A 27304-nucleotide genomic window follows, 5' to 3' on the forward strand; every position below is an offset into this window, starting at 1 on the left:
ATTTGCAGTCCGTATTAAAGGAATAAAATAAATACTATGTAATTAAGATATATGCTTCAACCTTATTTTATGCATTAGCTACCAACTTGAAGAGTCATCTGTAAAGTGTACAGCTGGGCAAAAACAAAGTTTTATTTAGGCAATCCTCACGTTTCTGGACTCCACATTGTCTACCATTGCTGCATCCTCTTTATTTGTGTTACTGAGCCTGACCCTGATGGTGGGAAAGTGGAATTAGTGATGGTGTGGAAAGACACAGCTAATAGATAGAGGACAGGCAATCTGAAAGATGTACCCTATTAGCTCCTGCTTATCATACAGACATCTGCAAGGATGGAAGCTATTTCATTAAGAAGATACCAGAGGACTGCTCCTAACTTGAGGTAAAAACAAAAACCAGTAATTTTGTAAGTAGGAATGGGTTGTCTGCTACTGTCAGCTTCGCATCCATCTAGCACTCAGTGTTCTCAATCTCAGCTGGACATTATAATTACTGGGAGATATTTTAAAAATACTAAGTCAAGGCCACACTCGGACCAATTCAATCAGAATCTCAGAATGCAATCCAGGAAACAGTATTTTTGGCACTCCTCAGATGATTCCAGTGAGCACCCAAGACTTAGAACCACTGAGCCCAAGCCTCAACAGTCAGCAGTGCAAATGTGAACATATTTTTTTCCATATACTTTAAGAAAGAAAACTGGGTCCATATAGTTCAGTCTCAGAATGATACTGTGTTTGAGAAATGGAGACCAATAGCAAGAAGTATTTAAAAAGAAATTTCAACATTTATGCATGTATCTAAAGATTATGAAAGAGGATTTAAATATATAGTTTCTAAAAAATAAACTGTTACAACATATCTTTCCTGTCCTATGTATTCCCTCACACCCTAAAACTTTTTCATCTGGATTTTCAAACACTCAATAAAATCATACTTTCTACCATTTCTAACATCAGCTTTTCTGATTTCCTATTTTCTTTCTAACCCAAAGGGCCACCTTGCTCTCATATACTCAGACATAAGACTTGCCTCTACACTTCAGGTAAGACTCAATGTCCACTCTCCCTTGTTGTCTGCCTCTATATAAAACTCCACACCCCTTTGAGAGGTTCCTCTGATGAACATTTTCCTGGTTGCAATAGCCTGAATAAACTCATCCTCTTAACCAATAAGTATCTTTTGTGAGATGATGAAGAGGGTATGTGGGGGGCACTGAGTAACTAGATGCACCTCTTTGCCTAAGCTGAAGCAAGAATAGGAGTTTTTTTTTTAATAACCTTTAATTCTGAAATAATTACAGACTTACAGAAGACTTGCAAAGATTATATAGCATTCCTGTATACCGCTCATCCACCTTATCCCATTGTTAACATCTTATATTAATAATTGTCAATTCACATTACTTGTGATATTGATCAGTTAACATAAGACACTTTGATTCACAAAAACTTGTCTGATTGCTGCCAGCTGTATCATTGCTTTCTAGCTTCTCTGACATTTCAGAAAATATTCACATGTGAATACTGAAGGTAAAACATGACATATCTGGTTAGGAGAACCTGGTTTGTGACCTGGCTTTGATAGTTACTAGCTGGGTTAACTTGAGAGGAAACAAATCCTCTAAACAGGACTTCCTTTTGGGGAAGAATCTTAATAATACCGTCCAGAGTTGTCGGAAAAAAATCAAAATGATATGGTGTATGTGCAAACTCTTTGTAAACTAGTACATAAATGTTGGGCTTTTTATTGTTATTATTCTAATGATAATGATTATCAAACAACTACAATTTAGTAAGCATGAAAAACAAAAACTTTTGTCACATAAACACATGCTAAGTCAACTTGGTTTACATGAATTTCTTTAACATATATAATCAAAGGCTCCATTTCCACTCAAGATAGAGTAACCATATTCTCCTCTGTCTCTCCTACCTGATGCTTCTCAAAGCCCTGGACATAATGCATGAAGTAAATATCTCTGGACTCTGAAAAATATATGGTACAATACGTACTGGAAAACAAAATAAGAACTTGAAGTTAAAACAAACTGGCAGTGACTGTCCTTTTTTTCCCGCAGTCTCTCATCTTGTATTCAAAGTCAGCATGCAACCCACAACTCTTTAACTGGATACAGACAGAAAGAGGACCAAAAGAAACCAATCTTCCTGCTCTGAATAACAGGAAAGAGGGCAGCTTAACAGCTAGACAGAATGGAGGAAATCTCCTGGATTTGGTTGTTGTTCTCTTTCACTCCAGCCTCCAGGGAATTTCAAGGCAGCAGCAGCAGCAGCAGCAAAATAATGGCAATGCAGTTGGGCAAGAGCCCACAACTCTGAGAGAGGCTGTTTGTTTCCTTGTGGTCACAGAGCATGGGAAGAATCTACATTGCTTTTATATATATGTAAGTATACACACACATACACACACACACACACATATACTATTACATATATAACAATAGTATATATAGTACATACACTATTGTCTCTTGGCCCTAGAGGCAGACAGAGTACTAGAAATTATGTGACTGAGTAGGGAAACTAACGGTCCAGTTTTATAGCCAGAAGATCAAGAAGGGTGATCCTGGGAACTGGAAAGTGTCAACGAAATAACAAAGAGGAGGGAATCTCAGGAAAGAGATACCAAAATGCTGTGTATAAATACTTGGGCTCACCCTCAAGTTTCGCACACATATTTCTGACTTAAACAGCATATCAAAGGCTTTGAGAATAATACTAATCTGAGTTTAGTTCTGTTGATTTCCTTCTTGTTTGACAGCATACTGTTTTCAACTTTCTTTTTTTGTTTTGTATGCCTTGTCATTTTTTTTATAGTTGGACATCTTGTGTTTCACTAGAGACTGAAGTGCACTGAGATAAGTAGTTTTGCTTTTCCTCATTGGATTGTAAATAAGCAACTTTTCTCCTGCTACGCTATTCCTGTGGGAATTGAGTGAATCTAATAAGGAGTTGATATGATGTATTTGGGATATGTTGTTACTATGGTTTCCTTCAGTGTAGCACAGGGTTCAAATTCTTCAAATTCTATTTTTAGGGTAGGGGTTGGTTTGCCAGTGGCTTTACCTTAGTATCTGCTCAACCCATCTTCCCTTTGTACTGTGCCTCAGCCAAAAAGAGTCTCTGTATATGCTCTTGGCCTTTGCCTAGCAGAAAACTGCTGTGTCTTGTCACTTGATGCCTGTTAGTCAGGTGGTGGGGTGTAAGGAGGAGGTGTCTACTCTCACTCTGATTAGCCTAAATCTCAGGCGGGCACTAGATGCCTGATTCCTAGGGGTGGGTCATTCTCTGTGGTCGTCCCACCTTCAGCTATAGTAGATCTCTACTAGGGTAGCAAGAATTCCTACCCTTCCCACAGGATATAGGGTCTTATTTGGTTCCCTTTTATCAGCAGCTGTTTTCATTAGTTCACTGTGACAGTTTTTTGTTTTTGTTTTTTGGTTTATTTTTTGTTGTTGTTGCCCTTCCTTGAACAGTTAAAATCTTGTTCTGTAGGAGAAGTAGGGGAGAAGAATCTGCATGGGATCTTGTGCTTTCCCTGTAATGGTTGCCCTTCCTCTCCCAGGCCGGTACCATGAAGAAGGCTGTCTCAGGACTTCTGACAAACGTTTTATATGAGCACCCTGTGAGAATTCTTGCAAGTGGGTCTGCAAATATTGAATTCCCATCAAGTCTGTGTACCGCAGAGAATTTATATAATCAACCTAGTCCATACAGAGCCTCTATTAATTTGTTAAAAATTTAAGTGGATTTTACTGGATGGACCCAGAAGCACCTGACTCGGAAACAAGTGCTCGTGTACTGTCTCTCCTTGACAGTCTCTGTTCTTCCTCAGATTTCAAGTAAGTTCATGGCCTGTAACCTCAGTTCTCTGACATGATCAAAAAAATGGCAAATCTGCAGGTTGTCCGGAATTTTTCTGTTGCTTTTGTTCTTGCTTTAGTGTGGGAGTGATGCTCATGCTTGTTTTGCACACTGCAGATGGAAGCTCTAGTTTTTGAGTGAAATATTGAGCAAAAGAACCCTTGGCTCTTGCTGCCCTGATTTTATGGGGAAGCTGTTTATTAAAATATAATTGTATTAACTTAAAAATAATTAACATATGCCTAATAATTGAGACACATTCTCTGAAAAAAAAAGAAACTTTTTAACGAAGGATTTGGATTTGTAGGTTTGGTATTTTGAAGTGGACTGAGAAAAATGATGCTTAGGCAAAATATGACTGGATTAAAATTAGTTACCAGCTAATATAATACAGACTCAATTTTTTATGTTTAACTGTTAACAGCTTTTAAACTGTGCCCCTCCTTCTTACCCCTACCCTACAACTGGGGAAGCTGATGAGAAATCCTTTGGCACTGGAGGGAGATTCAGACCATGCAAGCCCCTTGTCAAACTGCCTAGATGCCCTCACTCTGGCCACACCCCAAAACCACAAGTAAAGCCTCTAACAATTCTCCATTCTTTGCCTTTTCAAGCTATTTCTGGACCTCCTTGCAAGATCTACCCTGCACCTCCCAGAAAAGCCTCAATTATGTAAGTAATAAACATTTTTTAACCCCTCCTTGGTGTGTGTATGGTGTCATCAGTTTCAACATCCAAACCAAATTTTGGATGTGGGTAAACCTTAGTATTTCAGTGTAGCCACAACAGCTAACATTCACATCAGTTTAAGCCTGTGTTTTCGACAGGAATTTGGGAACATTTGCAAGTAGGTCATACTATACGCAGGGAAATATTCTTGTTTAGACTGTAAACATATAGAAATATTTATTTAAAGAAGTTGAAATAACTTTTTACCAGTTCACTCTTTTTGTTTTTTGACGTACAGTTGATTTAAAATATTGTATTACTTTTAGATGTACAATATGATTCAATGTTTTTATAGATTATATGGATTGTATATAGGTTATACATTCAAAGTTATTATAACATATTGACTATATTCCCTGTGCTGTACAACAGATCCTTGTAGCTTATGTATTTTATACATAGTAGTTCGTGCCTCTTAATCCCCTACTCTTATCTTGCCCCCTTTCCTCTCTGCACTGGTAACCACTAGTTTGTTCCCTATATCTGTGTGTCTGTTTCTGTTTTATTTTTCAGATTCCACATGTAAGTGAAAGCATACAGTATTTGTCTTTCTCTGTCTGACTTATTTCACCAATCATAATACCCTCCAGGTGCACCTATGTTGTTGCAAATAGCAAAATTTCTGTCCTTGTTATGGCTGAGTAATATTCCATTGTGTATATGTGTGTGTGTGCGTGTGTGTCTATATACACACACACACATATATATATATATCACACATCTTCTTACCCACCCATCTGTTGATGGATACTTGGGTTGCATCCGTATCTTGGCTGTCGTAAATAATGCTGCTATGAACTTTGGGTGTGTATATTTTTTGGAATTAGTGTTTTTATTTTCTTTGGATATATACAAGGAGTGGAGTTGCTGGATCATCTGGTAGTTCTATTTTTAGTTTTCTGATGAACTTCCATACTGTCTTCCTTAGTAGCTCCATTAATTTACATTCCTTCCAAAGATGTACTAGGGTTCTCCTTTCTCCACATTCTTGCCAGCATTTGTTATTTGTAGTCTTTTTGATGACAGCCATTCTGACAGGTGTAAGGAGATATCTCATTGTGGTTTTAATTTGTATTTCTCTGATGATTAGTGATGTTGAGTATCTTGTCATATGCTTATCGGTCATCTTTTATGTCTTCTTTGGAAAAATGTTTATTTAGGTCTTCAGCCTATTTTTCAATTGGGTTGTCTGAGTTTTTTGATATTGAGTTGTATGACCTATTTATATATTTTGGATATTAACTCCTTATCTGTCATATCATTTGCAAATATTTTCTCCCATTCAATAGGTTGTCTTTTCAATTGTTTCCTTTGCTGTGCAAAAGCTTTTAATTTTAATTAGGTCCCATTTGTTTATCTTTGCTTTTGTTTCCTTTGCCTTAGGGGACAGATCCAAAAATATATTGCCACGATTTACGTCAGAGTATTCCACCAATGTTTTTTTCTAGGAGTTCTATGGTTTCTGGTCTTATATTTAGGTCTTTAATTCAGTTTGTGTTCATTTTTGTATATGATGTGAGAAAACATGCTAATTTTACTCCTTTACATGCAGCTGTCCAGTTTTCCCAGCACCACTTGAAGAGACTCTTATCCCCATTGCATATTCTTGTCTCCTTTGTTGTAGATTAATTAACCATAAGTTCACTCTGGTTCTTGAAAATTTTTGATCTGGAGACTCAGACAATTAAGGTGAGCCATGCCATCCTTAATTTTAACTATTTGTGAGAATCTAAGACCATATGATCATATACGTAATGGATTAGACCTAGTCTGTATAGCACAAGGAACTATATTCAATATCTTGTAGTAACTTATTATGAAAATGAATATTTGTATGTTCATGTATGACTGAAGCATTGTGCTGTACACCAGAAATTGACACAACATTGTAAACTGATGATACTTCAGTAAAACATATATATAATTTTTAAAAAGGAAATAGGGGGAACATTCACATTATGATAATATAGGGGAGTTTAATGGAGGATATACTTGCAATGTCACAGGCAATAGGTGAAGAAAAAAGAAGATAACTCTGTATTTGGCTATTAGGCCAATAACAGTAGAGGCCAATATAACTCTTACACCTGAAAGGTAACAAGAAAGAGGGTAATATGAGGAGAGAGAGGGCTGAGTGTACAGACTAAGCTGAGATTTTCCAGTCAGGACATACAACTAGCATAAGATGACCATGCAGGGAGGGAGCCAAGAGAACAAGTACATTGATATCACTCTGTCCCTCTTATCTCCTGCATATGACCCTCCTCTTATTCTCTTTGACAAAACCTATCTGACACTGGGGGAATATTCAGACCATGCAATACATTAAAAAACTTTTAATGCAACCCATATAGGTCAGCACTGAGCTGGGTGAAGGTGAAGAGAAAGGAGATCTGAAGGTGCAAAAGAAAGGTGTCTAGGATACCGGACCTTCTTTATGCCTAAAGTAATACTGGAAATCTACTCTCAAAATTATTGTCATTCTTCCTTGTAGTAGAAAGACATATCCTTTGGTTTCACTATATATGGAAGTAATATTGTCCCTAACAATCTTTATAAAGTTCCCCTTATTAATTAATCCTTAACACATTCAGGTGTATAAAGTATTTAGTACCCATACATAGCCTCTACCTATTTGTTTTAGTTGCTGTTGCTGCTACTGTTTTTGTGGTGTTGTCCCGTGTGTGTGCTCCCCAAATGCATGGAGTAAATGATAACTCTGGAGGCTATCCCATATCTCTTTAAGATACGGTTTTATTATTCCCTTCAATTTTGAACTTTGGATAGTTGTGTCCATACTACACTATAAAAGGTACAATGCTTTTCAGTTTACCTCATGTCTAGACCAGGAGAAATTTCACTGTATAATGATTTTATAAGATTAAAATATTAGGAAGGACACACACTTGAAATAATCCTAAACACAGTTTTTATTTTTTGCCTATGCTAGTCAAAGTTGGTAATTTTATATTAAAAACTTTAAAACACTTTTAAATGAACACAGGCTAGACTAGAAATCTGTATCCACAGGTTATAAACAGAACATGATTGATTGTGTTCATTATTTTCCCTTAGAATAAAGGATTCATTTTTACTAAATAGCATCACAAACATTTTCAGAGGTAAGGCAGCCTTAGCTTTACTTATCTTTCTCATCTTTAGAATCTCATCCAGATTCTGTTCAGTTGTAAAATAGTGTTTTATATTCTGATATTCTCTGATGTATAATAGTATGTCTTGGCAAATGAAGGTTCTGCTCAACTGCTGGCAGAAAAAGTTCTTTTTTTTCTATCTCATCCATCTTAATGAATTGATGCTATAGTGCAAGATACGTATTAAACAACAGAAAATGGGAAGACTTTTGGTGGTCATATTTCACAAGTAGTCATTATAATTAAAATAATTTACATCAATGTAAAATGCCAGTAATAAAAAATCATATTTTTTTTGAAATAAAACATGTTTGGACAGTTGTATTTCCTTTCCAAAAATTTGATTTTTATCACACTTGTTAGCTAGACATTCAGGTGATCAATAAAAGGACCTGTATTAGGAAGAATGAAGATTGGAAATTCAGATTCCAGGAGATAAGTACCTAATTTTACGGACTTTATAAACCAAAAGAAAATAAAGGCATTGATGAGTACTTGGGAGATAAAAGCTTGGGAGGTAACAGAGTAATTACAAACTACAACAGTACTGAAAAAAAATCACAGTGTGTTTTTCAATAAAGTCACCATTTTCCTATTGTATACACTATTTATCCATCATAAGCTAACTTTAAGTAAATTACTTATTAACGTGGTCTTTAGCCAGTAAATATAAAACTTTTGATAGCAGTAAAGAAATCTATACTTTATTAGCCTTTCATTAGGATGACTGATAAAAATAAATGGTTCTGAAAACTTTTACACAATTAAAAAATTCCTAGAAACTAAAGTTGCTCTGATTTGTATCAAAGTGGCATATAGTCTTGGTTCCCTCAGCTCTGGGTTAGTATAAATTATTTTGTAAAAGATTTCTTTCACCAATATTACCTTAATTGAATGCTCCTTGAGGTCAGGCCAAGGTGAGAGTGAGACTGAGAGAGAATGGCTCACAGAATGGAATCCTTAGAGTCATGGAGACTAATGATCACCTCCAGTCAGTGAGATACAGGCAAAGCCTCTCTCAGGAGGTTCTGGCCAGTGTGACATGTATGCGTTCTCACACCCTACGACACATGCCGCCTGCAGGATAGTTTACCACTAATGGAGACGGAGATTACATCTGTCAATGCAGTATGTTATAAGAAAGTATTTCATTAATAGAGCTATGCATCAGTTTTAATTTCAAAGACTATTTTACTTTTATAGGTGGCTTTTAGAGCTGGGTTATTTACCCCTCTCTCTAAATCAGTGGATCTCCACTTAAGAATTCTTTTCTCAGAGCATTATAAAAACACAAGCAAGTTATAATGCTGCTCCCATTCTTTCTGAGAAAAGTAGAGCATTCTCAGCCATATAGGGAAGTTAAAAGTGATTTCTAAACACATCAGGAAGATATTTTGCATTATGAAAGTGGCAGAGAAGAGATATTCAGAGAATTGGACTCTAAATTATTGGGCTGTAGAAGGAAGATACTTACTCACAATGGGCCCTAGGCAAGTGCAGCAATCTTGTCTGCACCAATCAAATAAGTGACCAAGACTGTCTTAGGGAAAGGCCACTAGGGTGAAATATGACTAAAAGATGACTAAAAGAAAATATGACTCTTACCATTAACAGTCAGGCATTAAGAACTAAATTGCATTAAACGAGTGTGATAAGCAGAAAAACACCCCCCACCTCCCGCCAAAGAGGTCTACACATGAATCCCCAGAATCTGAATATGTGGCTTTTGCTACATAAGCAAAAGAGATATGATTGAACTGAGGGCTTTGAGATGGGGAGATTATCCTGGATTATCCAGCTAGACACAATGTAATTACAAGGGGCCTTATAGGAGGGAGGCAGAACGGTCAGAGTCAGAGAGAACAGAAAAAGAAACAGACTGAAGTGATCTGACTGCTGGAAGCGGGCAATGACCCAGGGAATGTGGGAACGTTATCGAAGCTGGAAGAGGAGAGAAAATGGATTTGCCACTAGAGCCCCCAGAAGCAAAGTAATTCAGCTGATAACCTTGATTTCAGATTTCTGTCTATATTAGAAAGATAATAAATTTGTATTATTTCAAGCCACTAAAATTTTGGTAATTTGTTACAGCAGCAACAGGAAAATAATGGAAATCTTGGTACCTGGAAGGGAAGTGCCACTGTAACAAATACCTAACATTGCAGAAGTGGGTTCCGTGTTCAAGAGTGGACTGAGGCTGAAAGAATATTAAAGAGCATGATAAAAACAAAAAGCCTAGACTGGCTTAACCAGACTGTTAGTAAAGACATGGATGTTAACAATTCTGCTAGTGTGGACTCGGAAGAACTACCTGGCAGGTGACTGAACGAACATGTCTGGATAGAAGAAAACAGTAGAAGTGGGAGCACAGAGAATAGGAGATGGCATGTCCCAAACAGGCAGAGCAGCTACTTAGGAATTCTGCCTGATTTTTGCCCCAAAGGAATGCAGTCTTATAAGTTTTTCAGCTATTTTAACATAAATTGGAAATATCCTGATTTTTAAGTGTTGATCCTTAATTTAAAAAAAATTTTAAAAACAAGTCCCACAAAATATCTATGTTCTGATTTGGCCAGAAGGCTAACATTGCTTTACATGAAGTCTAGAAGAAAGAGACTGTTATAAAATACACACGAAAGTTTCTCTTTTTCTTTTTGAAATAAACTCTATGACCTCTATGGGCTTTTGATTGTGGTAAGAATAGTTCATGGGCATAAATAAACAGCAAGACTATTAGATCAAAGATAGCTAAGGTGAACTATCCAGTTTCTCTTTGGGTAGAGGATGTGTTGAGGAACTGTGATAGAGTTAGTGAAATACATGGGAACACTGGGTGCTGAAGTAAAGGAGAAGAAAAAAACATGGTGAAGATGAGGCATTATGCATTTCTATCATGGACTTCTATGCTGTTTGGGAAATAATCTTGGGAGGCTGAAGAATCATGATCAAGGGAAATATTCCTGGCTTACCAAAGAACATATTGTCCTGAGCCTCATGTTTCCTCCTCAGTGCAGTGGGAATGATACTCATTTCACAGGACAATTGTAAGGATGTTTTAATGCTATTTAAATTTAATGGCTTATAAATAATATTAGTTCTTGCTGCCTATGTGGATACAATTCCATGATTGTAGCATTCAGTTTTACCATTTATTTTTGCTTAAGATACTACATTTGATATTACTGCATCTGATGAAAAACAAAAACAGAAACAATAACAAACTCACAAAGGATACTCCTATTGCTGAATTAAATCTTGAAGAAAAGAGCCAGAATGGGATATAATACACTGTCTCAAAACTTTGTTAACAGTGAGAATCTAGAGATGTGACTTAAGACTTAATATAAATGACTCCATTGTACATTTCTATTTAGATGAGACTTTCCTTAAATACTGAGATACAGTAATGTCCATTACAGTTCAAAAATCAGAGGTTATCAGTCTCACACTAAATACGCATGGGGCTAGGGTGGGGAGGGATGAGTAAGAGAATGCATTTTTTGTAAACCAAGCCTCATCATCTAATTTTTTGAAGCCCTAAAATTCAGAAGAACTACAAAAGAACCTAACTCGACCATTAAAAAAAAAAATTTCCTGTTACTCAAAAAGACACCAGGATTTGCTATCAGTGGTAAAAGAGTTCAAAGGAGAAAACTTCACACTAATAACATTATAGCAGGAAAGAATTTCTCCTTCTACCACAAGAAATCCTATAGTGAAAGGAACTTGAGAGAGTTAAATTGTTCTAAGCCTCAAACCTTTTAACCTCTTAGGATGAATATTCCTAAAAGATCAAAATACTCTTTGTTTCCTCGAATAACTGAAGATTTTTCTAAAAAGCAATACCAACTAGCTAAAAATGGCTTTTATCTTTCCAAAGATTCTAAAATACATGTTTATCATTATCCTCACATGCATTTACTTATTAGTTACAATGAATTACTACATAGACACGTTAAAATATTTTAAAAGATTATTTAGAGAAGCAAAGAAATTTCCATGGGATGAATTTAAATCACTATGCAAAAAATGTTTCACATCTGAAAAAGAAATACAGTAATTAGGTCACCTGAGGGAAGAGTGTTTGAAAATGAATAAAGACTTAGCATTTGCAATCGTGTTCAGAACTCTACACAGAATGGGTTCAAAAATGATAGTGAGCACATGAAAAGCTGAGACTACAATTATTTTTTAAATTGTAACTTGCTCTTAGAGTATCAATTGCAAAGCCATCGCTTCACAGGCATGCAACCTGGGGAGTCACATAGCACCCTAAACTTAGAAGGACCCTGTACTTCGTTCAACTCTCTGCCATTGCTGTCGTAAAATTCTTCGTAATTTTTGTACAAAAGGCATCCTATTTTCATTTTGCCATGGGCCTCACAAATTATCTACCTTTACCAGATTTTTAAGTGAGTTACTGTTGATCCCTCTTCAACCAGCAATACAGTCCTCCAAAGGGTCTCTGTCTCTTTCTCACATAAACAGAACCACTACCGTTCAAAAAATATTCCCCAAACTACAACCTGATGCTACTTCTTAAAACAATGAAAGATTTAAAAGACCTTTTTAATTTCCTGCTAATACAGAAGTAGAAGTAATCTGATGAATTCTTCACACCATTGTTGGGATCCCATCAAATCTTACTTTAAATTGAGAAATAGTATGATGATCAGAGAATAAAAGTTTATTGAAAATTATTACTGAATTCACTACTATACAAGTGCATAAATTTCATTTTCCTTATGTATATGCCTTATTACATAACCAGATTTTATTGAGAATTATCTACATATATCAGAGCCACCAGGGGATTTATTAATAATGCAGAAATCTGAGGTTTGTCCTCTGAATTTTCAATTCAATAGCTTTGGGATGGTGAGGACAGTACTCTATATTCCTAGTTAAGTACCCCAAGTAAATTCAATCCTAGGTGAAATCCATCATTTTCTATTCTTTGTTTATTTGATGTTATAATAGTTTTTTCTGTATATTAAAATAGTATTCAAAATTGTTTTAAAGACATTATATTATTCCATCATGTGGCAATGCTATAATTTATGTTTTTATTGTATTCAAGTATTTGGAATATTAAAAATAATCAATTCAAAGCCATTGTAAACTATAAGGTAGTCCAGTGAAGTAGATAAATAAAGAATAAATATGCAGGAATTACTGTTTTTCATTTAGACATATAATAATGTGTTTATGGGTAAAATGGAATGAAAAAGTAATAAAAATATAAATTACGTAGGAATAAACTTTTTAAAACATTTGTCAAACTTTCATTAGAAAACATTCAAAATTAAAAACATTCTACATGTTACTGAGATGTGTAAAATAATATTAACATAGTTGAAAAGATTTAGCACATTCTTTGATAATAATAGTAAATATCTTTAAAATGTCAATTCAGGCACTTCACTGAAGAAGACATATGGTCATGACTTCATATATACACTGATAAGATATGATGAAAAGGTACTTACCTCTGTAGTATTATTCCCCCAAATCCAAAACCACAGTCTAATCATGAAGAAACATCAATCAAAAGACATTGTATAAAATACCTGAAGAATTAAGTGTGTCCTGTGTGACTCCACTGGCCGAGGACCCTTGGAAGTTTGTGCTTGGATTCCTCTGGATTTCACCTCATGCATCTTTTCTCTTTGTTGATTTTGCTTTATGTCCTTTCATGGTCATAAATCTCAGCTGTGAGTACAAAAACAAGAAAAAAAAATTGTCAAGGTCATGAAAAGGAAGGGGAGACTGAGAATTCTACATTCTAACTCTGAATTCTCTGTTTTATTTCATTGATTTATTTGTCTTTACACCAATGCAATACTCTCTAGGTTACTGTAGCCCTATAAAAAGACTTGAGTTAAACTTTTTTGTTCTATTTCAAAGTTGTTTTGGCTATTCTCCTTGTCATTTCCACAGAAATTATGAATCAATTTCTCAATTTCTATAAAACAGCCTGCTGATATTTTGGTTGGGATTGTACTTAATCTACATATCAGTTTGGAGATTTGACAACTTAATATACTGAAGCTTCTGGTTAGCTGGCATGGCATAACACTCAACTTATTTAGATCCCCTTTAACTTCAGTCAGCAAAGTTTTATAATGTTAGCACATGTCTTCTAAATTTTTTCCTCAAATGTATCCCATATTTTTATATTTTTGATACTATTTTCAATGGTATTGCTTTCATATTTTCAACTTCCTATTATTTGTTACTAGGATATAACAATATAGTTGATTTTTGTGTATTGATCTTGAATCTTTCAACTTTGTAGAATATACTTATTAGTACTAGTAGCTTCTCCTCCCTGAACTCCCAGCCTAAACTCTGCAGGACATTCTCCATAAAAACCAAGTTATCTTGAAATAAAGACAGTTTTACCTCTTTTCTAATCTTTATGCCTTCCTTACTGTGTTGACTACAACCTCAGGGACAATATTGAGTAGAAGTGGTGATAATGAACACCCTAGGCTTGTTCCTGATCTCAGTGGGAAAGAATTAAGTCTTTCAGCATTAAGTATGATGTTAGATGTGGGCTATTAGTAGACGCCCTTTATCAGTTGAGGAAATTCCTTTAAAGAATTGTGAAGGGTCTGAGGTTTGACTATATTTTCAAGCTAATAAGCTAGCCTTCCACAGTTGAACCGATTGGCAGAAAGCATAAGACAAAAACCTTCTGATTCAAAGACAAAAGATTTTAACTCACATTGATAGCTGATGTTAAAGTATCATTGTCTTGCACTACTTCCTTGAGCCCTTATTTTTATAACATGATGTAAAAAGGACCAAGCTTTACCTGCACATTCTGTGGGTTGTTATTGAAGAGGAATTGTGATCTTAGGGCATCCAAATATTCTATAACAGGCAGTAAGTATGTCTGCTTTGTGCTCCAGAGGTAGACATTACCTTTACTAAACATGTAAGAATGTGTACTGTTTATTCTGGAAATGGGTGTTTTCTTTATTTTCCAAGCCCGTTGCTCTACAAACACTCTTGAAAAGATAGTCTAGAATGAAAGGACTATCAATACCTTACTGTAAGACATACAGAAATAGAAGAGACTTACGGACAATTTTCTCCCAACTATTTCCTTCTATTCATATTTCACTGAGTTTAATCGTAAGGATTTTAATCTTCATTTTAATAATTTAGCATATTTTGTTAATTTATTTCCAGACGTTAAAAAATAAAACTTGCTTTCCTGGAATAAACCACACTTGATCATGATGGATTATTTTTTACGTATTGATTAGTTTAGTTCACTAATGTTTTCTAAAAAATTTCTGCATCAATGTTGATGAGGTAAACAGGGTGTGTTTTTATTTTCTTGTGAAGTATTGTAAACTTTGTTAGATTAATACTTCACTCATAAATAAGTTAGGAGATTGTACCTTCTCCTCTAAAGAAGTTTGAATAGAATTGGTACTATTATATATCCATTTATTTTGACAGAATTCATCAATGAAGTCATTTTGGTCCTTTTTTTTTTTAAATGAAGATTTATAACAAAGATTCAACAACTTTGCTTAACAGAAATCTATTCAATTTTCTATTTTTTAAAAATTAATTTGGGTAACCTGTGTCTAAATCTTAATCTAGGAATTTACCTATACATTAAGTAATATGTTGGCATAAAATGGTTTACATTCCCTTCAAATATTTTCATTTTGATGGAGTTTAGAGAGATGTCTCCTCTTTCATTTCTAATGGTAAATTGTGCATTCTCACTCTTTTTTCCCTTGTCTAAGTAGGTAAAGGATTTCCAATTTTATTGATCATCTTATAGAAATAACTTTTGTTTTCACTCATTTTCTTTAGACTTTTTCTTATTTTATTGATTTATGCTCCGATCTTTATTATTCTCTTATTCTCCATTGAATTTGATTTGTATTTCTTTTTGTAGTGTGCTGAAGTGGAAACCTAGGTTAATGATTTTCTCTTTGTCTTTTAGTAGCATGGCTCTGATTTGTCTAAATGTGGTTACCTCTGTATTTTTCTCACTAGAGATATTTTCAGTACCTTGAATTGATAGGTTAATTTTTAAAAACCAATTTTGGAAGCTTCAGTTAATTTTTAATTCAAAAAGTTGTCTGGGCCCATTAAATTACTTTCCATGATGAAGTCCTTTATACTGGGTTTTATATGACTGTATAACAAGCATCTGAGATATAATCTTTTTTTTTTCCTGTATTTTCTAGATTGTAATCTTATAGTGTTCTATCCTTAAATTCACTGGTTATTTTTTTACAACATCTAACACTTTCTGTTGAGTCCATTTACTACATTTTTCATTTTGGTTGTTGTAGTTTTTAATTAGCATTTCCACATTATCTTTTCTTATACTTTTTATTTTCCTACTAAAAACCTCTATTAGTCATATAGTCATTTTCATATATTTCCCTTTAATTTAGTCAGTTTCTATTAACTTATTTTTTTTCCTGAGTATGGGTCATACTTTCTTATTTCTTTGCATGTCTAGGATTTTGTTGCTATTGTTGCTAAAAACTAGACGTCTTAGAGAATATTATAGTCACACTGGATTGTGTTTTATTTTTCTGAAGATTGTTGGTGTCGTCTTAGTAACTGCTTAGACTTAAACTGTGGAATCTATTTCCCCTATCCTATGTGACCACTGATGTCTCTGCTTAGTTACTTTAAAAAATATTCTTATTTTAATCAGGCTTCCTAAGAGTCAACCATGTGTCTGCATAGCTTAGAGATCAGCCAATGACTTTGGCAAAGACTGTACTCAACTGTCTGTAAACCCCTAAGGATTCCTTACTCTGCCAAGTCATCTGTGTATGTGTTGGGGAATGTAGTCAGAGTTGCAGCCACTTTTCATGTATCCCTTTTCTTTCAAGCCACCACTTGGTTCTTTCTTGTGCATGCATAGTTACTGGTCAGCTTGAGATGTGTAGACAGCTTATATCAGCCTTTCTATGGCTCTTTCATTTCCAGAATCTCTCTATTTAAAAAAAAATCTGACTGATCTGCTGCTGTCCTCAACAGGGACTGCAGAATTAGAAAAGATACAGATTTTTACTGTTTTACTGTTTGTTCCCAATCTATGCCACCTACCATGTGTTTTTTCCCTCTGCCTCCAGATTTTAGCCCATTCCGTTGGCAACAAAGTTTCTGAGTCTTATGGCAAACTACATACTGGTAAAATTGCCACTCTTGTTTGGAGGTTCTAGCAGAGGAGTGCAGCTACCTGTATACCCTTGAACGAGTAGAACAGTCCTCTTCTATGGGGGGAGGTCGTCTTCTTCAATCTAGAGCACAGCTTCAGGAGGGACACATATGGAGTAGTGAGTAAGGAAGAGGACACCCACCTAGCCAGCCAGATCAGCCGAATCAACCCTGGCGATCATGAGGTGACATGTTGCAGCCAGATCGCCCTCACATCCAACTGCAACTCTTACTAACCAAACCGGTGGGTGGACAGACATTGGGTGGGTGGGGAGAGCTGGGGTCAGATGAGAGCAGCCTTAGGCAAAAGCCCATACAACATGTTCTGGCTTAAAGTTCCTGTGATTTTTTAAGGATAAACACTTCCATTTTTGGTTGCTTGTGCTCAATTTCCTGTGCCCTGAAATGACTGCTGAGTATTTTGGCAAATGTATTAGTTTGCTTTTTGGCAGTATCACCAACCTCTTACTACTATAACCAGAAGTCGTTTTCCCCATCAAACACTTTTGATTGACGTTGAGCAGTCTTTGTAAATTATTTTTGGAAGACCTCACCTCTTTATAATACTAATGTTTCATTCAAGAACATCTTTTCAAAATATGTATCATTTATGTATGTTCTGCCTATTTCTAAAGCTCCTTTTTCTTCACCTGGAACGTGCTAGGGTGAGGTAAATTTGGAGAATGTTTGATGACTCCTTGTGAAATGCTAGCTTCTATGTCAGTGTCACTCTGATAGATTCTTCTAACATGTTTTTCTGTTTGTGTTTTAATTTTTTCAATATGGTAGTCCTTGCTTCAGAGATTTGAGTGTTTTATTGTTTGTGGATTTATTCTTTTTTTTTTTTTTAATGGAGGTGCTGGGGGTTGAAACCAGAACCTTATGCATGCTAACCATGAGCTCTACCACTGAGCTATAGCCCTCCCTCATGTTGATTTATTTTGTAAGGCAAAAAGCAAAAAGGTGCTAAAAGTCAGAGACAGTCTTTGTTTTTGTTTTGTTCTGTAAAAGCCTAAATAGATTGAAGAGATTATTGTAGGTATCAAACTGGCATAGAGAAGTGATCGGGATGTCATTAAAAGCAAAGAGAGAAAGAGAGAGGGAATGAAGAGAGATCCTTGGAAGCTAGTGTATCAGTCAGGTTACAAGTGTCTTTGTGACTCAAATAGGAAGGAACATATCTGCCATGTTAATAGCTGCATACCAGGAGCTGGGGAAGTCTTACCAGCACCCCCATAACAGATGCTGCTCACACCCCAGATTATATCCCCTGATCCCCCTTTCAGTTTCCATAGATGTCGTTCCTGTGCACACTAATGGCTTCTGAGTCGAACACATGTATTTCTCCCTTCTCAGCCTAAGGGCTTTTCCTGGGAACAGGAACAGCTTGCTCAGCCCAAGCACAAATCAGCCTCAAAATGCCAGAGACAAGGTCACCAAAGGGAAATCTCAACCAGTGAAGGGCAGAAATCAGTGACAAACACACCAGCTTCCCCATCCCTCAGTGGACAATTCTAAGTCATATGGTCCCTCAAAGGATATCCAGGAGAATTGAGCCCCAGTTGCCCATAGCAGTAACCCCACTTCATTAATGCACATTAAAATGGTGAAGTTCTCTATCTCACGTTCCTCATTCCTGTACTTGTGCCTCCTAAGATCACCTCTTGTATAAACTCCTACACTCAAATCCTTGTCTCAGGGTCAGCTCTTGCACAAATTCAAATCAAGATGTCATTGTTATCTGATTACGTTTAAGATTATCTTCAGTCACTCTTTAAGATGTGTAAGCCATTTGCTTGGTTAGACAGGCAATTAAATAAGGGGTTGACAGGAAGAAACACTTCTGCACCTTTCAAGTCTTTGATAGTGGCACTAAATTTTACACTTCCTTCAGAAGTGATGTTGCTTTACTATCATGTTACTATCAAGGCAAAGAGTGGGCACCAGGAATGTGAATTTGGTCTTTCCTACATAATAGCCCTTATTTCATGCATTCAGGGAACCAATGTGGGGATTCTTCCAGTTACTAGGTAGACAGATAGAATGAGAGAGAGAGAGGAGGAGAGAGAGAGAGCGCGAGAGTAATCGTCTCTACACCCAAAGTAAATAAACAACCACAGACGTTTCTGTGGTACCAACCTGACCTACACTCAGGTGGATTCTGGCCAAGATACTTTCTATCATCTAATATCTATAAGCCACAGGTTGACCAGTGGCCACGGCGGTAAAGTGGGATGCTTAAGGATTAACTTTCAATTGAAGTCAGTATCTAATAACCTCCAGAAAACCTGAAATTTTTCCTTTTTACAGTGCACACACCCTGGTAAATGGCCATAGATCATGAAGACTTGGAGGAAGAATTATGCTATATACTTGTGGCCACTTTGCAAAGGGACAAGGTTCCTCCATAATCAAGTAACTGTGAGTCTGCAAAAAGAGTATGAAAGTTGCGAATCATCAGTATGGCGACTTGAGTTAAGTTTCTTCTAATTGCACCTAGAATTTATCTTTTTATATAAGTAAAGGCTGCCCCTCTAACTCATTCACAGGGTTCTCTCCCTTAACCAAATGATAACTCACCAACACTGTAGTCTGACAGTCAAAACTCCACATCCCACTCAGTTAATCACTTGTGAAAACTGGGCCCACCTGTGTTGAAGAGCTGCCACCTCTCCGCTCTCACTCTGTGATCCAATTATTCTTACTATAATTGGGAAAGCCAATTACATACTGTCATCATCCATGATCATCACCTCTGGCCTCGAGAGGACAGGCTCCAAAGAACTTTTCATAGATGCTGATTTTTTTTTTTTTTTTTTTTTGCTTTGTAAGGCCCTCCCTTTGAAGGGAGTGTTTTTAAGCTTTTCTAAGGTTACAAGGTGACAACACATAAGAGCTCCACTCCAACATTCCCATCTCCTTGAGTTTTCAGAAACTTTCCTCTAGATTATGCTTGAGAGCTCACACATCTTCCTTCCCTGTTGGTCACATGCTTGAGCCAATAATATAAAGCACAAATTCAGATTCTGGACTATTTCAGTGTCTATGCTATGTCCTCCGTGCATGAAACATATCTCACCAGGGTTCTGCTAGAACAAGTTTAGTTATGGTGAGTGTGTGTCCTGAAAACAATCTGAATCTCCTTATGAATCCTGATCTCCATTTAAAAGAACTTCTCTACCAGGGAAGTCTGGTTCTCTCACAGAGGTAGGAAAAGGGCTGCTCTGACAGATAAGGAAGATTTCGCGATAGTTTTTGGTTTAAAATTCTCAGCCATGTTTGTGTATGCACAAATTTGTTGCCAACCCAAGTCTCAGAACCCCACTGCTTTCCATTTATTTTATTTTATTCAGCATAAGAGACCTGACAAGGTTGCGATTTAAATGATTTCACAACACTCTAACTTGTATAATCAAGTTCTGGATCTGACCCTCAGCCATGTCTACCTCACAGATACAAGTGATAAGGGATTCCTTTAGCAACAATCTAGAGGCATTCTGACTCTCCACCTGTGACTTGAACTGCAAGTTCAAGGCCTTAAGTGTACAGTTTTCATTCTGTGAGCTCTCTGCGGTAGCCACAATTACCTAAACTGTCTTTACCATCACTTCTGTCAGTAAACACCATGTCCTTTGACCATAGCATAGCACCATGTCCATTGATTGTCCCACGCCTTCCATCCACTATCACTTCATTCTCCACCAAGGGTGATTATTTGACTAACTGTGATGCCACTTCATCCCTAAAAGTGCCTCTGCTCCCTATGTAGCAGTGTCCTCAGGAAAGTGATAAAAACCCTCAAGGAACAGCTGCACCAATTTTCCCACATCATCCAACACCCCTTCACTGTCCAACATGTGGCATTTGGAATCAAAGAGCTACCAGAATAAAGGGGCCTCTGGGAGCTCAGAAAATTAGGATAACAATAGCAATTGATATAAAGTAGAGATTCAAAGTCCTGTCCTCGTTTCAGAAGTTTTACTCTCAGTTTTACTTTCAGTTTTACTCTCATTTACTCCTACATACTGGTACAACTCTAGGAGGCAGTGGAATCCCAGTAACAAGATGGAGGTAAGGTGTCTAATTTTAATTTATGAGAGATGATACAGAATTGTATTTTTTTGGTACAGTCTATGGCTTTAAGTTAATATATAGAACATATCTAAGCATTTAATATTTTATAGTAAAGAGATGTTAAATTCACCTTTTCCTGATGTTTGGAGTTTCATAATCATCCCCAAAGTCTGAAAGCACTAGAAAACAGAGCAGGAATAGCTAAAAACTTGTGATACCAGTGTTTGACGCCTCATTCCCCACCTCTCACCCCACCATTTAGCTATAAAAGGGACTGTCTAGAGAGGAAATGTGACTACAGCAGAAGGAGTCAGTGAGACTCTGTTGGCAAAAACCCAGAAACTGATGGGAAGCTGACATGGTTAGACTGAGGCAACATCACTCACTACTGAACACGCTCCTTGGAGTTCCCTGTGTTTTCCAGGTGAAAAAAAAAAAAAAAGCATCAACTTTTGAGATTCAACATACTGAAGGGTCCAATAACAATTCACATGAGAATGTACGCCCATCCTTCCTTACCAAGCCTGAAGGGGCAAAAGCAACAGTAACAAGTAGAATAAGTGTATCCAGAAGGAAAGAGGAAACTTAACACACCCGTCTTCCCGACTGCAAGCTTCTACACCAAAACTGCAGTTAAAGCAGTTTTTCTTTCTTGGGGAGATGAGTGAGTGGCAGTGGGAGTGGGTGTAAAAGCTATGAATCAGATAAAGCAATAAAGCTGTAATTATAGTTAATTCTTTATTTTTAATACCTCAAAAATGTAATGACTAATTACTTGAGAGTAATCAAAAACCCTAAGGCAATGGTTCTCAAAGTGTGGTCCTTCACCCTTTCCAGCAGCCTCAGAATCATCTGGAAACTTGATAGAGACAAATTCTCAGAACTGCTCCAGACTTATTAGATGAGAGACTGGGGCAAGACCTAGAAATCTGGTTTGCACAAGCCTTTGAGGTGATTTTGATCAAGCTAGTGTCTGAGACCTGCTGCCATCGTGGGATTTGCTGATGATTTCATCCAGGTCAGGGAAAGAAAAGCCAGCAGAACTCGTTTAATAGACGGTAGTAGAAAAGAGTTTCTTTTTGCATGACACCCTCAGGGCCCACCAGGCTCAATAAACCAGTTACCATATAGCTGCTTGCTGATATTTCAATGTGGTAGATTTGCTAGATTTATAGACTCTTTTAAAAAAATTTAAACTGTAGTGTTAATAGCCTTAAATGTTTTCTTTTGCCAAGAGTTCTGTTTTGTTTGTGCTTTTTTTCAGTATCTGCTCTCTATTCTGGTATTCTTCCGCGTCTTTTGACATTGTTCTCATTCTGATCATTCTTCTTGTTTGCATGTCTGCTTTCTATTTTCCTATTAACACTTCCCAGCATAAATTCAACTATTATTTCATGACTCCAATTATTATAAGAATTGTTTTATGGCAATCAGCTTCTATATTGTTGAATATTGAATCCTCTTTGGATTTCAGAATGGAAACTTGTGCCTGAGTTAATTTTAGTAATAAATATTTGAGCTTTTCCTGGGTTATTGTGAGCTAGTCTTGAAATGAATTAAGGCCATGGGACCCAAGGCCACGATCAGAGCATGTTTATAATATGCAGTAAATAATTGCTCCACACGTAGGTCAATTATATAAGATTCAGAACAAAGAAAATAGAAGTATGCATGTGCTAGAGATATTCTGTAAGCCTAATGAACAAAGAAACTCAGACCGCGCATGTGTTGACAAAAAACAGATAAAAGCAGGACAGGTGCATCATAAGCGCACACCTCCCTGTGGCAATAAAGTGTTGTTAACCCCATGGTGTCTCCGGTTGAAGTCTGTCCGGAGGTATGGCAACTCCTCGTGCATTTTTTCGTTTGGGCTGCTCACCTCCTAGAACCCCACATCAGCCTCCCTCGGCTGACAGTTATATTTATGAAGTTCTTAGGCATATGTTTTTCTCTCCCTAATTCATACTGTACAAATATTCTGGTCAGACATTATTCCTTGCTTGCTCATATTTCCAAGTGATTATTTTTATAACCTTTAGAGGCAAAGTCTCTTTGGATGTGGCTTTGAAAGCCTACTTCATAGCTCAACCAATGGCCAAGGGCAGGTTTGGAGTTTGACGTGGCAAGATAGCCTATCTGGTATTACTGAAGGTCAAAGCGGAGCAGAGAAATGCCTGAGAGAAACGTGGAAGACAGCATGCTTGAATGAGGCTGACAGCATGATGAAGCTGCCCGCTACAGCTGTGCTGATGTCAGGTGGCTAAATGGATTTGGCAGCGGGCTCACAAGACACCTGCTACACCTTGCAAAAGCTGTCTCACACTCAGCACTATGAGAAAGAAAACCATCTTCCCTATAATTAAATGAGAGGAGCATTTTGGAGTAGAGCATGAGGAGAATCAGTGTCAGTATAGTTGGCTCACTAGTACCCTGAGTGCAAGTTCAAGTTCATCTGAGAAGCCAGAAGCAGCAGCAACAGCAGATTAAAGCACTAAGTATTGGTTCCAACAGTTTATTACATCATTCTAGAAGGCAGACTGTGAGTTTCTGAAGTCAAGCAACTGCTTTTAATTCATCTTTATCCATTCTCCATCTACAACTGGACTTGGTTACTATTTTCAGCAGTGTTCAAAGAGCCACAGTTACACTTTTTATCCCACAGTGATCATAGTAAATTTACCCATAACTTGGAAGGATATTTTCTCACTTGCAAAGTACCATCCAAATATTAAGAATCTTTTTTTGTATTCCAGTATATATCAACTATATAAGCGTAAAGCATTTCAGAGGAACAATCATGTTACTTGGTTATCTTTGCCAAAGGTTAAGTTATGTAATTACATGTCTGCTATTGGGCAACATGCCCCCAACACACACAGTCACACCCATACCCACAAACACCCTTTTTTGACCTTTTGGATGGCAGCAGATGTAGAATTTGAGCTCACATCTGTGAAAGCACCTAGTATGGTGACTGGCATGAAGACGATACTTACAATTCCTCCACCGGAAGTATAAAGTCATCCACTGCCATCTCCTTCCACATCCAATAACTCATGTTGCCCCTGCATTAGGAATCCCTATTTATACTCATTTTTTAATCTATGATGTAGGCACTACTTTTTCACCCAAAAATCACGTATCACCAATTCTTCATCTTTATTCTGTTACTATTATTATATGTCTCATTTTCTTCCCTACTGCCTTTTCCTCTACTTTCTTTCTAGCCTCTATTTTTGAGATAATGACTTCTTTTCACTTGCCCTCTCTGTACTTTCATTCATCCCTATCATTCTACAGTGGCCTTTCTCTGCTAAAGAAAATAAATACAAAAACAAAAACATACTTTTTTCTTTTTCATTTTTACAATTTAATGCCTGAGTATCACAACCTCACAGATACCTGATTGAGGGAATATTCCTTTTTCTGCCTGCAGCTAGATAACATCTTTTTTTTTAACCTCCCTTTTTTCCCCCAATGCTTTTCAATATGCATTAACATGTTAACAATAACTCCATGGATTTCCACCTCAGTATTTGAACTATGCAACATATTACAATTTACATTTTAACACAGACTGTGTAAGCCCTCTGTCTAAAATACTTGTGTGAAAAATTTTTATAATGCTTAGATCCTTCTATCCCTACCCAGCATCCACGTACACACCATTCTTTACTGTCCTAGTAACTTCCTTTTGTTGCAGATACTTAGGCAGATTTATTTTCAGGTAAAAGTGACCTGAATTTGAAGTGAAGGAGAGACTTTCTTGTCTAATTAAAACTTTTAGATAGTATTTCAGACATCCTACATCAAGTTCAGAAATTTTCACCACATTTTAAGTAAGGATTGATTTTTCAGTGTTGATCACAAAAATAGGATTATGAAATAAAAATGGAAATAAAGAAGTATACCGTCTCCTATCAAACAGAGCATCAAGTTTTATTTTCTACATTAATTTTTTATTATTTTTCTGTATGCATCCATCCTGGTAATCTCAATACAAGTATTGACTTCTATTTTGTTTTCATCTTACATTTTGTCAAGAACATTTATCTATGTTGCTACATTGCCTTTAAAAATGTCATTAAATGATGGTATACTATTTAAGCAAGTACATGTATCATTATTTAATTAGTGAATCAATAATTACATAAACTTTTAATTTTCTATTATTTATTAATGTAGATATGAAATAATGATGCACTGATGGAAAATGAAAAGTAGCTATGCAAACAGCTTTTCAAAACTTAAAATAAGGCATAAATAAATATGTTTCATATCTGTGTATTCTCTATATTTTTCAAAAAGTACACCAGTACTTATAGAAATGCTATAAAGTGTGGCTTTAAGTAAGTGATGAATGTCACCAAAAAGGTGGCCTCTTTTTGCCTGTATAAATTTAATCTGTACCGTAATCTCTATTGAGTCCACATTTTCTGATTCTGGGGCCCTAACCCAAAGCTCTCCTTATAATTTTACCTCTGTATAACTCAGTTTGGCAGTTTACTGTTTATTTCATTATTCAATTCTCTTCAGAGAGGAAAAAAATTATGGCAGGGCCCAATTCTGATCCAGACTAGGACTCTTACTTTATTTTGAGCTGTCCTTTCCACACTTGTCTGTACATTATGCTGCCAATAGCCACTGGCCTCATCCTAGGAGTATTAGATCTGCTTGAGATTGGACTGTGTTCCCCTGCCTGCCAAACCCACTGAAGACTTTGTGGCTATTCAGGACATTGTAGAGTTCATGGTGGGTGCAGCTACAATGAAGTGGGGGAAAAAGTGGCTAACCTGGGTCCTAAAAGTCTCTCAGCTTCATTTTATTTATCTGAAAATGGAGGAAATCATGAATAATTTACACAGAGAATTTACATTGACCATGAGGTGCAATCATAAAACATTCTGGAAATAAAAGAGCTGATCCAGAAGGGCCTTGAGGAGATGTCACCCATTCACAACCAAGTCCAAGGCACACTGGCCAATTCCAGGCCGGTGACGCATTAGCCTCCTCACCGAGAGCCATACCTTTCATACACAGTCCTCTTCAGTTCCACTAGGCTGCTGGCCTGTGCCAAACATATGGCCTGCATGCAAACCTCTGGACCACTGCTTACACTGAGCACACAGCCTGTCATGTCCCCAGTCTTGCCCATGCAGGATAACATATTTTTATTTTATCGGCACAAATTCAGCAGTTTCCCTGAAACCTTCCCTACTGCTTGAATCAAAGTGTATTATACCTCCCTTCATGGTCCTCTATCACGTTGTTTCTATTCCTGTTAGAGCTTGTATTTTATCCTGCCTTTAGAATGGCTTTCTGCTTGCATGTAGATTTCCTCAGGTAAATAGTGTCCCCTAAGTGTGTCTTTATTATCTAACTCCCTACTATGGAATTAGTTACATAGAATTTTCTTTAATTTTTTTTGATAAAAGTTGACATATAAAATAACAATAAATATATTATTTTGGTATGCACAAGGACTTCTTGGCTCATTATAGAGTCCTAGGGAAAAAATTAAAATGTTTTGCTTTTTCCAGAAAATTGAATTTATATAAAGATAATTTTTAAGAAAGGTAATGCTATATTAATGTAATTATTATTTAAACATTGATGGATTTGTACGGCACTTCAGCATTTTCAAAACATTTCACTTACTTTGTATCGTATGATTCTCATAGCACCTCTGTAAGTTATGAAGTTAAGTGTCTTACATGTGTCAAGCCCATTGGTAAGCCATTTGGATTCATTTTCATAATAATCCCTTACAACCCTGTAAGGAAGGTATGATTATGTTTATTTCAGTTACGAAAAAGTGGGTTCATGGATGATAACGTGTCCAATTCATATAGCTATCTCAGTTGAAGAGACTGAGACTTTAACCCAAATCTGTGTTATACTCCTAACTTCAGGTATAAGTAACTTGCCTAAAAATCCACTACAACTCTGACCACTTAGTGTTTCCTACTGTGCACTCTGCATTATTTAGAAAAGCAAGAATCTTTAAAAGTTGCTAGTTGAATAAAACTAGAGAAAGCATTTCTACCTTTCCTAGAAATAATTCTCTCTCACAAATGGTGCTTCATACCTTGAATTATGCTTGCACTAACACCAATTTACATGTGTCAACAGAATGACATCTTTGATGTATCTCCCGCTCTCTCAGATATTCCCAAGGTAGGGTGTGGAATATGGTTATATAACCCTGAATTTTAATGAAACTTACATTTATATGCAGAGTGTGCTGTTGT

The 27304-nt window shown here is 36.5% G+C and overlaps 1 long non-coding RNA gene across 1 annotated transcript in view; it reads right to left on the reverse strand.

The window, feature by feature from the left end:
* The window catches only part of LOC123619709 (uncharacterized), a 558614-nt gene that overhangs the window by 290867 nt on the left and 240443 nt on the right, over positions 1-27304 (reverse strand). The window contains exon 5 of the long non-coding RNA XR_012507661.1: positions 13337-13478. This is a non-coding gene — a long non-coding RNA (uncharacterized LOC123619709). The remainder of the gene's footprint in view (positions 1-13336; positions 13479-27304) is intronic.

This window comes from Camelus bactrianus, chromosome 6, assembly GCF_048773025.1.
Source record: "Camelus bactrianus isolate YW-2024 breed Bactrian camel chromosome 6, ASM4877302v1, whole genome shotgun sequence".
Taxonomy (NCBI): Eukaryota; Metazoa; Chordata; class Mammalia; order Artiodactyla; family Camelidae; genus Camelus; species Camelus bactrianus.